The sequence below is a fragment of the Schistocerca americana genome, chromosome 3 (assembly GCF_021461395.2).
Source record: "Schistocerca americana isolate TAMUIC-IGC-003095 chromosome 3, iqSchAmer2.1, whole genome shotgun sequence".
Classification (NCBI taxonomy): domain Eukaryota; kingdom Metazoa; phylum Arthropoda; class Insecta; order Orthoptera; family Acrididae; genus Schistocerca; species Schistocerca americana.
In genome coordinates, this window is record NC_060121.1 from 333,018,534 (window position 1) to 333,032,360 (window position 13,827).

General features: G+C 46.3%; 1 protein-coding gene and 1 non-coding gene across 3 annotated transcripts in view; one reads left to right on the forward strand and one right to left on the reverse strand.

Annotated features, from left to right (window-relative positions):
- Positions 1 to 13,827, forward strand: part of LOC124607222 (receptor-type tyrosine-protein phosphatase N2) — a 445,587-nt gene that overhangs the window by 53,600 nt on the left and 378,160 nt on the right. The window lies entirely within an intron of this gene.
- Positions 12,773 to 12,847, reverse strand: Trnat-ugu. Its single transcript has one exon. It is a non-coding gene; the product is annotated as a tRNA-Thr (tRNA).

Here is a 13,827-nt window from a genome sequence, read left to right on the forward strand (position 1 = left end):
TTTCGACTTAGGTCTTTCAGTGCTCTATCAAACTCTTCACGCAGTATCATATTTCCCATTTCATCTTCATCTACATCCTCTTCCATTTCCATTAAACTGTCCTCAAGAACATCGCCCCTGTATAGACCCTCCATATACTCCTTCCACCTTTCTGGTTTCCCTTCTTTGCTTAGAACTGGGTTTCCATCTCAGCTCCTGATGTTCATACAAGTAGTTCTCTTTTCTCCAAAGGTATCTTTAATTTTCCTGTAGGCAGTATCTATCTTACCCCTGGTGAGATAAGCCTCTACATCCTTACATTTATCCTCTAGCTATCCCTGCTTAGCCATTTTGCACTTCCTGTCGATCTCATTTTTGAGATGTTTGTATTCCTTTTTGCCTGCTTCACTTACTGAATTTTTGTATTTTCTCCTTTCATCAATTACATTCAGTATCTCTTCTGTTACCCAAGGATTTCTACTAGCCCTCGTCTTTTTACCTACTTGATCCTCTGCTGCCTTCACTATTTTATTCCTCAAAGCTACCCATTCTTCTTCTACTGTATTTCTTTCCCCCATTCCTGTGAATTGTTCCCTTCTGCTCTCCCTGAAACTCTGTACAACATCTGGTTCTTTCAGTTTATCCAGGTTCCATCTTCTTAAATTCCCACCTTTTCACAGTTTCTTCAGTTTTAATCTACAGTTCATAACCAATAGATTGTGGTCAAAGTCCACATCTGCCCCTGGAAATGTGTTACAATTTAAAACCTGGTTCCTAAATCTCTGTCTCACCATTATATAATTTATCTGAAACCTGTCAGTATCTCCAGGCTTCTTCAAGCAACTATTCAAGCTACTATTCAAGCAACATTATTCCAAAAGGGACTTCGTTTTTTTCCCCTTTTTTTGTCATTTATGGCAATTTGGAACTTGATTTTAGGGAGTTTTGGGCTTTGGGGTACCAGTTTTATGTTCTTCATTTTTCTTCCAAAGGAAGCGGCCTTACAATGTGCAGATGTAGATGTAGAGTAGGTCGCCTACACATCGTTTGAATCCAGATTTCCTGCGGCCAAGACAGTGGCGGGGTTCCTGACCTAACGGGGTGAAGGCAGGTCGAGACTCTAGTGCGGCGTGGGCGTCGTGTCGATGTCAGAAGGGGTACGGCCGGCGGGGCAGGGCGCGGGCAGACGAGGGCCCTCCAGCTGCATCGACCGCCGGCGCGTAAGACAAAGAACTGCCAAAGCCGGCGGCCGCGCGGCGCGGCGCGCAAATGAAGCGCCGGAAATTCCCTTATCCCCTGGAAGGCGCTTCAGCACGAGTCAAAGGCAGCCGGCAGCCGGCGGCGGCATCCGATCCCTCCGGCCGCCCAGCGACTTGATTAAAGCCGCCATCGAGAGAAGAAGCGTGACGGCTCGCTCTCTGCAAAGGCGTCTCCCGACAAACGTCCGGCGTTGCTGACTCGGTGTGGGGTGTACTTAGCCGAGAAAGCGTCGCTGTTTGGTGGCTGCTGTATGGATCTGAAATCTCCCTGTCCTTTGTCTTACTCATGAATAATGATCCTCGAAGATACGGTAATCTGTAGAGTGGGAGTGTAATTGTGTAACGTACACATTTTTTGTTTATCTGTCACGTCTTTAGGGAGGGAGTGACTTCCTGGAGAGAGGGAACTGCTTCCCACACATGACCAGTGAAGTCCAATGTATTTCTTACATATTATTCACATGGACTTCTGAGTCCCACGAATTAAAATGGTATGAATTACACTACTGGCCATTAAAATTGCTACACCAAGAAGAAAAACAGATGGTAAACGGGTATTCATTGGGCAAATATATTATACTACAACTGACATGTGATTACATTTTCACGCAATTTGGGTGCATAGATCCTGAGAAATCAGTACCCAGAACAACCACTTCTGGCCGTAATAACGGCCTTGATACGCCTGGGCATTGATTCAGAGCTTGGATGGCGTGTATAGGTACAGCTTCAACACGGAACCACAGTTCATCAATAGTAGTGACCGGCGTATTGTGACGAGCCAGTTGCTCGGCCACCGTTGACCAGACGTTTTCAATTGGTGAGAGATCTGGACAATGTGCTGGCCAGGGCAGCAGTCGAACATTTTCTGTATCCAGAAAGGCCCGTACAGGACCTGCAACATGCGGTCGTACATTATCCTGCTGAAATGTAGGGTTTCGCAGGGATCGAATGAAGGGTAGAGCCACGGGTCGTAACACATCTGAAATGTAACGTCCAAAGTCCCGTCAATGCGAACAAGAGATGACCGAGACGTGTAACCAATGGCCACCCATACCGTCACGCCGGATGATACGCCAGTATGGCGATCACGAATACACGCTTCCAATGTGCGTTCACAACTATGTCGCCAAACACGGATGCGATCATCATGATTCTGTAAACAGAACCTTGATTCATCCGAAAAAATGACGTTTTTGCCATTCCTGCACCCAGGTTCGTCGTTGAGTACACCATCGCAGGTGCTCCTGTCTGTGATGCAGCGTCAAGGGTAACCGCAGCCACGGTCTCCGAGCTGACAGTCCATGCTGCTGCAAACGTCGTCGAACTGTTCGTGCAGATAGTTGTTGTCTTGCAAACGTCCCCACCTGTTGACTCAGGGATCGAGACGTGTCTGCACGATCTGTTACATCCATGCGGATATGATGCCTGTCATCTCGTCTGCTAGTGATACGAGGCCGTTGGGATCCAGCACGGTGTTCCGTATTACCCCCCTGCGCCCACCGATTCCATATTCTGCTAAGTCATTGGATCTTGACCATCGCGAGCAAAAATGTCGCGATTCGATGAACCGCAATCGCGATAGGCTACAATCCGACCTTTATCAAAGTCGGAAACGTGATGGTATGCATTTCTCCTCCTTACACGAGGCAGCACAACAACGTTTCACCAGGCAACACCGGTCAACTGCTGTTTGTGTTTGAGAAATCGGTTGGAAACTTTCCTAATGTCAGAACGTTGGAGGTGTCGCCACCGGCGCCAAACTTGTGTGAATGCTCTGAAACGCTAATCGTTTGCATATCACAGCATCTTCTTCCTGTCTGTTAAATTTCGCATCTGTAGCACGTCATCATCGTGGTGTAGCAATTTTAATGGCCAGTAGTGTATGTTTACGCCTTGCTTCTCGGCTCGTATATTTTATTACTGCACTTTGGTGTTATTATGAATACGAATATTATCTTGTTACAGAGAAATTGCTTTTATCAAATAATTTTTACTGCTTCAGCCTCTTTCAATTATTTCATGAACTGGCAACACTGTGAGGTGCCAAAACCTTGGCATACCTCCTCACATTGTGTCGAACCTCCACTTGCTGGGGCAGTTCAGCAGCTATACCTGACACGGACTTAAGAAGTTGACGGAAGGGCCTCTGCTGAAATATTGATCTATACTGCGTCTATTCCCATCCATAATTGCGAAGCTGTTGCCGATGAAGAATTTTGTGCACGAACTGACCTCTCCATTCTTTCTTTCTCGGGCCTTTGTCCGCTCCAACGCAGGGTCGGCTTTGTTATGGCGGATTCGGCAGTGTTAATTGCAGAGTGTGGTCAGATGCCCTTCCTGCAGCCACCCCATAACCCCCGGAATGGAAGTAGTGTACCCCAGCTGCCTGCGTCTAGTGTAAGTCATGAAATAGTGCGAAGGTTTTCAAATGTCTGCAAGTCGTGTAACTGAGGCGGAACTTGGGGACCAGCCCGGTATTCACCTAGTGGGATGTGGAAAACCACCTAAAAACCACATCCAGGCTGGCCGGCATACTGGCCGTCGTCGTTAATCCACCGGGCGGAGTCGATCTGGGACTGGGGCGACTACCCGTGTCCAGGAAGCAGCACATTAGCGCTCTCGGCTACCCTGGAGGGTCAGCCGACCTCTTCATTATGTCCCCTAAATATTCAATGGGATTCATGTCTGGCGATCTGGATGTGCAAATAATTTGCTCCAATTGTCCAGAATTGCCCACAATTGTGGGCCGGCATGCCGCATTGCCACCCATATAATTTCCATCGCTGTTTGGGAATATGCTGTCCACGAGTGGCTGAAAACGGTCTCCAAGTACCCGAACATAACCATTTCCGGCCAATGATCGCTTCAGTTGGACCAGAGAACCCAGTCCGTTCCATGTAAATGCAGCCCACACCATTATGAGGCCATCACCAATTTGCACGGTGCTTTGTCGAGAACTTGAGTCCATGACGTGTGGGGTCTGCGCCACACTCGAACCCTACCAGCAGCTCTTACCAACTGAAATCGGGACTCATCCGACCAGGCCACGGCTTTCAGGTCGTCTAGGGTCTAAACGATATGGTTATAACGATCATAGAAGAGCCGCTGCAGGCGATGTCGTGCTGTTAGCGAAGGCACTCGCGTCGGTCGTCTGCTGCCATAGTCCATTAACGCCAAACATCGCCTCACGCTCCCAACGGATACGTTGGTCATGCATCCCACATTGATTTCTGTGGTTATTTCACGCGATGTTGCTTGCCGTTAGCACTGGCAACTCTACGCGAACGCCACTGCTCCCGGTCTTAAAAGTGGTGACACGTAATGCCTGAAATTTGACTTTCTTGGCACACTTTTGACGCAGTGGATCTCGGAATATTGAATTCCCCAACGATTTCCGAAATGGAATGTTCCATGCGCTTAGCTCTAGCTACGATTACACGTTCAAAGTCAGTTAATTAGCGTCCTGCGGCCATTGAAGTCTGGCTTCGCAGGACAGAGCGTATCAGGTTGTGGAAAGGGGCCACGGTCAATTACTGTTAGTTATACAAGAATACACACAACTTTATTCCTCAAACCAACTTACAGTTTTCTCTTTAAAACAACGAAGATCAGTTCACGGCTGAGGTCCCAGGTAACTTCTCCAGAATACGTTTAAATGATTGCTTTTAAAGCACCAGGATTTAGAGTAACGGTTGAAGGCCTTACTTAAGTAAACAATATCCTATCGGCTTACGGCCGAAATAATATTACAGATCAGCTACGGAATTTCTTTAAAAGCCAAACATTTACAAATTCCGGCTAAAGGCCGTATTAAGGAAAATTCAAGTCAATTCTTCTGCCGAAAGTCCAATAAAAAAAACTTCTTTACATAATAAGAGAGAGGCTTAAAAGATAAGCTTTTGCACAGTACATCAGAAAAACATCTTAAGAAAACTTGAAATATCTTGTCGGCTGAAGGCCCAAACAATTACTCCAGAATAATTAAAGACAACCTTAAGATAAACTTTTACAGAACACGGCTGAAGGCAGTTTCAAGAAACCAAGATAATCAAAGAGAAACCTTCGGACAAGGATTTACATATTGAAGTCACCGAGTCAGAAACAATGGTGGCTGAAGGAATAAATACAGAGCAACAAGAATTTTAAATGAAACACAGCTGAAGGCCTAATCTTAAAATAGTTGACATGAAGTTCGGCTGGAGGCCATATACCAAACATAAAACAGGCAATATTAATACACGGCTGAAGACCTGGCACAGTAGCAGCGACCAAATAAAATGACAATCACAAACAACAAACCGTGGTGCTCAGAAGTGTTCCAAGGGTCGGCCTGGGGAGGAAACTCTACAGTTTAGGTGAGACAGGCAGCCAAGCGTAACACTAAACAACCGGGTGGCAACACAACCTAGGAACGGTTGAAGAACCAACCAAGAGCTTAATCAATTCCCTTCCACCCGACGCACTCACTCTGTTTAAACCGACCCACTGCAGTCATGGACTGTGCGGCTGGTCCCGGCGGAGGTTCGAGTCCTCCCTCGGGCATGGGTGTGAGTGTTTGTCCTTAGGATAATTTAGGTTAAGTAGTGTGTAAGCTTAGGGACTCCTGACCTTAGCAGTTAAGTCCAATAAGATTTCACACACATTTGAACATTTTTTTCAACCGGCCCAATGACTACTGCAGTACGCAGACAGCGTTCATCTGCTCAGTGAAAATCACAGAAGCTACACTCGGTTCCACATAAACACACTTGCACATGAACCCGAACAATCGTAAAAGCAATCACTGTGGAACAACAAGGACGAATGAATTCGACACACTGAGAGTTTCCACAAGCGGTCGGCGACCAAATACACGTCGTCCGATGATACGACCGACCGAACGACCAACCCAGGTCGTTCCCACTCAAGTTACGTGTGTCACCAACGGTCGGGCGAGTCTTGGCTCTCCGAAGCTGACTGCAGCTCCACCCCGACTCAACTCGATGTCTGTTCGGAATTCGGAGATACTGCGACCCGGGCACACTGGCTCGGACCCAACCATGCAGAGGTAACTCTTGCCCATTGGCCACGACATCTATGCACAGGGAAGGAACCGACCCACATCCGGCGGCAAGATGACCAACTGACGAGGCCCAGAAACGGTCAAAGGACCAAATACACGTCGCCCGGTGAGACGACCAACCGAACGACCAACCAACGGCCGTCCCGGTCCAATCGCCTTCCGTCGGACAGTTCACGTGTGTTGCCAGCGGTCGGTGAGCACCTCACTGGCGCTCCGCCCCCGACTTCACTGCTGCTGCGTGCCGACTGCTGCTCTGTGCCTGACTGACTGCAGACACACGGCGACCCGGAAAAATACTCGCGGTCTCTCCTGAGATGGTACGACAGTGCACATATCTATAAGCGCTGCTGCTGCCACTCACGGGCAGGTAACGTAGGGAGTTAGTGACGCCAGTAAATGGAATAAGGAAACGAGGCGGCAGTACCGTAAGAGAAGATGACAAACAATAAACGGCATGAACACGAGCCGCGCACGGCTCAACCATAATTACGTCAGAAGCCTTTCCACATGAATAACCTTAGTGCAAATGACAGTTCCGCCAACGCACTGTCCTTTTACACGTTGTGCACGCAGTTCTACCGCAATCTGTATAGGCACATATCGACATTCCACGACTTTTGTCATCTCAGTGTGTTCCATGACTAACAGTACAATCACAGTTCTCAAAACATTCCACATAACACGGATAACTTTTATTTGATTTTATCTCAGATATTGATCCCTCTTCAAACACTATCAGGCTGTCAGTTCTCGACGGCTGACGATGAATTAAAATAATTCGTTGAGCGTCTTGTCACTGGCAAAGAGTCGTACGTTACAGTCTCTCCCATTCTTGTAAAACTGCGGTACCATCGTATGGGGAAAATTCACCGGGCTTGCATCGGAGCTGTGAAAGTAATGGGAGTCTCCATGACAGTTGTAGTCGATGTGAAAATGTCCGCCTACGTAGCGTAGTGGTAGCGTTGCCACCTGTCACATAGGGGGCCCAGGTTCGATTCCCGCCAGTGGACTGGGTGGCTCGCAAGTCGCCGATGTGGCATCACTTGAAAAGGACTGGGAATACGGCGGCCGAACTCTCCAGAATGGGGCCTCCCGGCCAACAATACCAAACGATCATTTCATTTATTATGTGAAAATTATTGCAAACCACCTGCATCCATATATTCTTGACGTCTTCTCCGACATGGATGACATCTTTTTTTTTTTAAAAAAAAAAAAAAAAAAAAGTTTAGCATCACAGTGAACTCAACAGATCTGCTGATCTGATCCTAATGGCACGGGATCCAGCGGATGCCAGCATCACGGCCACGAAGCACCAACTCGTAATTTACAGGAATTATGTTAGCTATGCATAGTCTTCTGGCCTTACATTCCTCCGGAAACCTACCAGTGAGTTGTCAAATCTGTGCCACGCAGAATCCCTGTTGTACTGCATTCCAAAGGTTCAACAACAAAATATTTAGTAGGTTCTTATAGCTTTTTGGCTCATCAGTTTAGTTCTTTAGAGTTAACTACCGCACGTTTATATTCTTTCAGTTACGTTGGTGCTTAAGTTCGTAGCGTTTTTGTTTTGCGCGTTTATATTGTAGTTGCTGGGTAGATCACATAACTAATGAGAGGGTACTGAATAGAATTGAGGAGAAGGGAAATTTGTGGCACAATTTGACTAGAAGAAGGGACCGGTTGGTAGGACATGTTCTGAGGCATCAAGCAATCGCCAGTTTAGTATTGGAGGGCAGCTTGGAGGGTAAAATCGTAGAGGGAAGTCAAGAGATGAATACACTAAGCAGATTCAGAAGTATGTAGGTTGCAGTAGGAACTGGGAGATAAAGAAGCTTGCATATGATAGAGTAGCATGGAGAGCTGCTGGACTTAAGTCTCTGGACTGAAGACGGCAACAACAACACATTCTAGTTGCTATGGATTTATTTATCGATTTTCGTTTTTTTTTATTTGTACCTCACTGTTACTATTTGAGTTTACATATCGTCATTTTGTCATTCTGTGATAGTCAGTGGATCTGACGACGCTAGAAAATGGAGTACCAAGAGGAGAAATCGGAACATTTTCGACATATCCTTCTGTTTGAGTTCAACGGACGAGTGACAACAGCGGAGGCAGCCAGAAACACTTGCGGCCTTGATGTGGACAATGCCACTGGACAAAGCACGGCAAGAAAATGGCTTTCCAGTTTTAAGGAGGATCGTTTTGATATTTGTGGCTCTCCACATTCAGGAAGATCTTCGATTTTTGACGAAGATCGTTTATAAGTATTAATCCACAATGATCCACTTCAGTATACTCGAGAAGTAGCTAATGTGATGAATATGATCATTCCACCATCGTGCGACGTTTGCATACAATGGGGAACGTTCAAAAATCGGGTGCATGGGTACCGCATGAGTCCGGAACCGAGCTGCTGCTGCGGACGCAGATTCGAATCCTGCCTCGGGCATGGATGTGTGTGGTGTCCTTAGGTTAGTAAGGTTTAAGTAGTTCTAAGTTCTAGGGGACTGATGACCTCAGATGTTAAGCCCCATAGTGCTCAGAGCCATTTGAACCATTTGGTACCGCATACTCGTCGGGTGCATCTCTGTTTGCTCGTCACCAATTGGTTGTTGAATAGCACCGACAATTCCTATATTGAATTGTTACTGGTGAACTAGAAACTTCGCGTACAAAGACCTTCGCACATGCACAAGAGACAGTGTCATGCATCTGATGGAACAGCGACGGTGTGTTGTAGTACGAATTGCTTCCTCGAGGTGTAATCATCCCTACTGACATTTACTGTCAACAACTGAGACGTCTTACAGACCAGTCCAAGAACGGCCACCAGGAAGACTGCGTCACGTGATACCAATCTACGATAACGTCCGCCCGCATTCGGCTAGACTGACAAAAAAAAACACTATTCCGCACACACCTTATTCACCTGAACTTGCGCCCCCAGATTTTCACCTTTTCTGCTCTCTGTTGGACAACCTTCAAGGAATTTCTATTCCGGATGAAAATGTGCTCCGAACATGGCTTGACTGTTCTTCGCCCCATAACCACGCGATTTCTACAGTCGCGGAATCGAAAAGTTACCCCAGCGTTGACAGACGGTAGCAAGTAGTGAAATAGAATATATTATTGATGAATACAGTCTCTGTTATGTGAATCTGTTTTGTTTATTAAACTTACGGGAAAGCGCTACGAAGTTATGCAACACCATTATATGTTACGTCCAGAAAATTTTTCAAGAGGTTTGCTATGTGTCTGCTGCCGTGGCCATTCGATCATTTTCTTCAACTCTCCACTCTCAGTTGAATCTGTTTCAATATTCAAGGCTTTGTCTCCCTTTCCAACTATTAAAAAGGAATTAACTCTTCCTTTTGTACCTTAAAGTATGTTCCGTGAACCTATCCCTTCCTTCAACCAAGTTGTGCCATAAAGTTATTTTCTCTCCGATTCGATTCGTCACCTGTTCGTTAGTTATCCGTTCCATGCAAACTTCATCCTTCAGCATTCTTGTGTATCATCACATTTTAGAAGCTTGTATTCTCTTGTCTGTACCTCTTTGCTGTAGGACTTTGCTTCCGGGCCAAAAACGAGACAAATACTCTTATAAAAGATCTTCCAACACCTAAATTTACATTCGATTTTACGTTTCTCTTTATCATAATAGATTCTGTGCTCTTCCCAGCCAGCATGTTATATTCTCTTTATTTCTTCCGTCATCAGTTATTTTGCTGCGCAGAAAGCAATATTCGTCTATTATCTTAAGAGTCTCGGTCCCTAATATACGTAATTCCCCAAACTTCAACTGACTTCATTCGACTAGAGTCCATTACTCTTAATAAACTCTTATTGGCGTTGGTTGTACGACATCTTTTCATTTCATTCAAGTATTTTTCTAAGTTCTTTGCCGCCCCTGACATTTCTTTTATTGTTTCTCCCTGACCTTAAATCCTTTCCCGACATTCTTCATAAAACGGTAACGTCAAACATTCGTAGGTGCATTAGCAGTCGGCCGCACACCGCAAATAACGAAGAGAAGTCTGAGGCAATACCATGTCGAGATGGAGTACAATGGCCACGGAACGCCGGCATTCCTCCGGCAGTAGAGCAGCAGCCTCATCGCCGGTGGTGTGGGACGGCCTTATTGCGGATCACCGGAGCTGGCCTGCCGGCTGATGAAGACATTCCAGCGCAGGCCGTGAGTGCGACGCCGCCTCAAGAATGCCCGATGGCTGCGTCTGGGATTGCAACCTCGCCTCTTTGCCCTCTTTTATCCAATGTCTTACGTGGGAGGTCACACCTACCAATACTGATGAAATTTGGCGTACTTATTGTGGACCGCTTGAAAATAATTTCTGCGAAAGTAATTCATTACGATTCCTTTGTCGATAACATCTAGGTCATAAGTCATGACGGAAGATTCGTTTCGTACTAGTTATAATTGTTAGAACGTTCGAGAATAAAACAATTCTATTCATACATACAGTACTTATACATAATACACTGCCGCAAAAAATTAGTGCACCCTTTTAGAGGTTTCCAATTCACTCAAGATTTATTGCTGTAACAGCTGCATATGAAGTACATGAAATGATTACATTTACAGATAAAAAGGACAAGCGGCTCTAAGGTACTAGGTTTCGACCCATGCTCAAACACCCTTATTAGTACACCCCCATGGGTGGCATTGCCGGCCCTCACTCAGGGATCCAGTCGAACGTAGAGATGGCGAATACTATCCTGGCATACGTTATACCACGGCTTCCCAACCTGTTCACATAGTTCTGTGAGAGTCTTTGACTGACGTGTCATTCCAGTCATATCGTGCTCCATTGGAGACAAATTCGGGGATCGTGGTGGCCAGGGAAGTTGTTGCACGTCTTGCAGAGCACGTTGGGTTTCACATACAGTGTTTGCAAGAGCATTATACGGTTCGAACAAGACGTCACCTTCATGTTGTAAGAACGGGTCTCAAACATAACGCACGTACTCGGCGCGGGTTAGCACCCTTTCCAGAAACACCAAAAGTGAACGAGCGTTGAAACATCTCGCACCCCAGCCCGTGAGACCTGGGGTGAAGCCATTGTGAATGCAGAGACAGAGCTCAGCAGGTCTACATCGTACTCGCAAGCGACCATCACTTGGGTGCAGGTAGAATGGGATTTCCGCGCTGAAGACTACGGCGTGCCATTCCATCTTCAAGTGATCCTCTGACGGTACCAGTCGAGACGTCGACGTCGATACTGTGGCGTGGGTGAAAGACGAGCTAAAGATGTGCGTGCCAGTAGTTCTGCTGCTAGTAACCAGTTCGCAACAGTTTGCGTTAACACGTCAGGGTTCACAACCCCTGTTACCTGTCCTGTGGTAGCTGTGCGATCTGCCACTGCTGCCCTTACAATAAGACGGTCATCGCGGTGTTTGTACTGCGTGAACGTCTGGAACACCGTCTACGGGTGTGAGCATTTTGCGTGGCCACTGACATCAGCATCGTTGCACAGCTGATGCAGCACGTCCAACTTATGTGGCCATTCCCCGCAAGCACCATCCGGCAACTCAGAAGGCCACAGTTTGACCCCTTTGAAACTCGCTCAATTGCCCGTAGGAAGGCGAGTGCGTCTCCGTGGGAAGGTTTCCTGCTTCCTTCACATGTTTGCACCACGCTGAGCACTCTGGCTGTCAACTTACCCTTTTTTTCAAAGTTATCAGTCTTCTGATTGGGTTGATGCAGCCCGCCACCAGTTTATCTCTTGGGCCAACCTCTTCATCTCAGAGTAGCACTTACAACTTAAGTCCTCAGTTATTTACTGGATGTATTCCAGTCTCTGCCTTCCTCTATAGTTTTTTACCCTCTACCGATCCCTCTAGTACCATGGAAGTTATTCCCTGATGTCTTAACAGATGTCCTACCGTCCTACCCCTTCTTCTGTTTTTTTTTCATATATTCCTTTCCTCTCCGATTCTCTGGAGAACCACCTCATTCCTCACATTATCAGTCCAGGATTTCCTATTAAAGGGCAGACACGGATGGGGCGCTGGTAACTCTGCCTCTACGCTATGTGTTGGCGGATGACGCTCAAACCATTACAGTACATGTTGAAGAGAATGAGGAACACATATATCTATGCGAGAACATAATTAACATACAGAATTGTACCATCACAAGAACCGCCATAAACAAGGTAAGCCTCGACCACGCTTTATGGCCGAATCGGAAACATTTCCGGGACGCTAAACGCAATTCCTGTGACTGGTTCATCACTTATTTGACTTTTTTCTCCATACACACAAGTACGCTAACACATACGAATGTATTGGTTCTTGTTTGCAACGGTCGAGGCTCAAGCCTTATATAGGAGTCAGATACCGACCGTCAGTGTACAATTATTTGTGTGAAATTAGAATTATATTAATACCTTCAGCTGCTGACGGGCGTTGATATATACGAACGGGAACATGTGAAAATGTGTGCCCCGACCGGAACTCGAACCCGGGATCTCCTGCTTACATGGCAGACGCTCTATCCATCTGAGCCACCGAGGGCACAGAGGATAGCGCGACTGCAGCGACTAATTCGCGCACGCCTCCCGCGAGACCCACATTCTCACCTTGTATGTCCACACACTACATTCGTAGTGTCCCACCCCAGCACACTTATTACTCGTGGAAGACATTCTTACTAAGTCCCGTAAGAGTTCGGGGAATATGTGTGCATCCACACAGAAGAAAAAGGCCCTGGCCGCTATTGCCAGAACAGTATACTTATATGAAGATGGTATCTGTTCTTTCGGACATGTCCCTGCAGTCGCACTAACCTCCGCTCCCTCGGTGGCTCAGATGGATAAAGCGTCTTCCATGTAAGCAGGGGATCCCAGTTTCGAGTTCCGGTTGGGGCACACATTTCCACCTGTCCCCGTTGGTATATATCAACGCCCGTCAGCAGCTGAAGGTATTAATATAATTCTAATTTCGTTCTAGACGGCTGCAGGTCATCAATGGTGTCTGTTCTTTCGGACATATCCGAAAGAACAAACACCATATCGATATAATTATTTGTGTGTGTCACCTGAGCCAGATTTAGGAGTGAAAACGGTGCTCAGGAATCCACATTCATGCAAGTAACACTATCACTTAGTACAACCAGATAGTGGGAAATAGTCTTGTGAAATGAGAAAGAAAGTAGACTTAAATGCTGACCGTTTTGAGAGTACATATGAAAATGACATGGTATTTATAATTACTATTATTATTATGAAAGATGCGTCCGTGTCGTTGTGCACGTTTCGTGCAGCCTTTCACATGTATGACGGCGAATCCGAACACAACAATAAAAATGATTCATCCGGCCAGGCGACATAGTTCCATTTAAAAAATGCTGCAAAATGCTGCATGACGTCATATAATCCAACTCATCCAGGCGTGACGTTACAACACAATGAATTGTAACAAATACATATAATTAGCTATGTGAGGGTGAATATACGACTTAGATTTATAGGGAGCCTTTTGAAAGCATCTGCATAC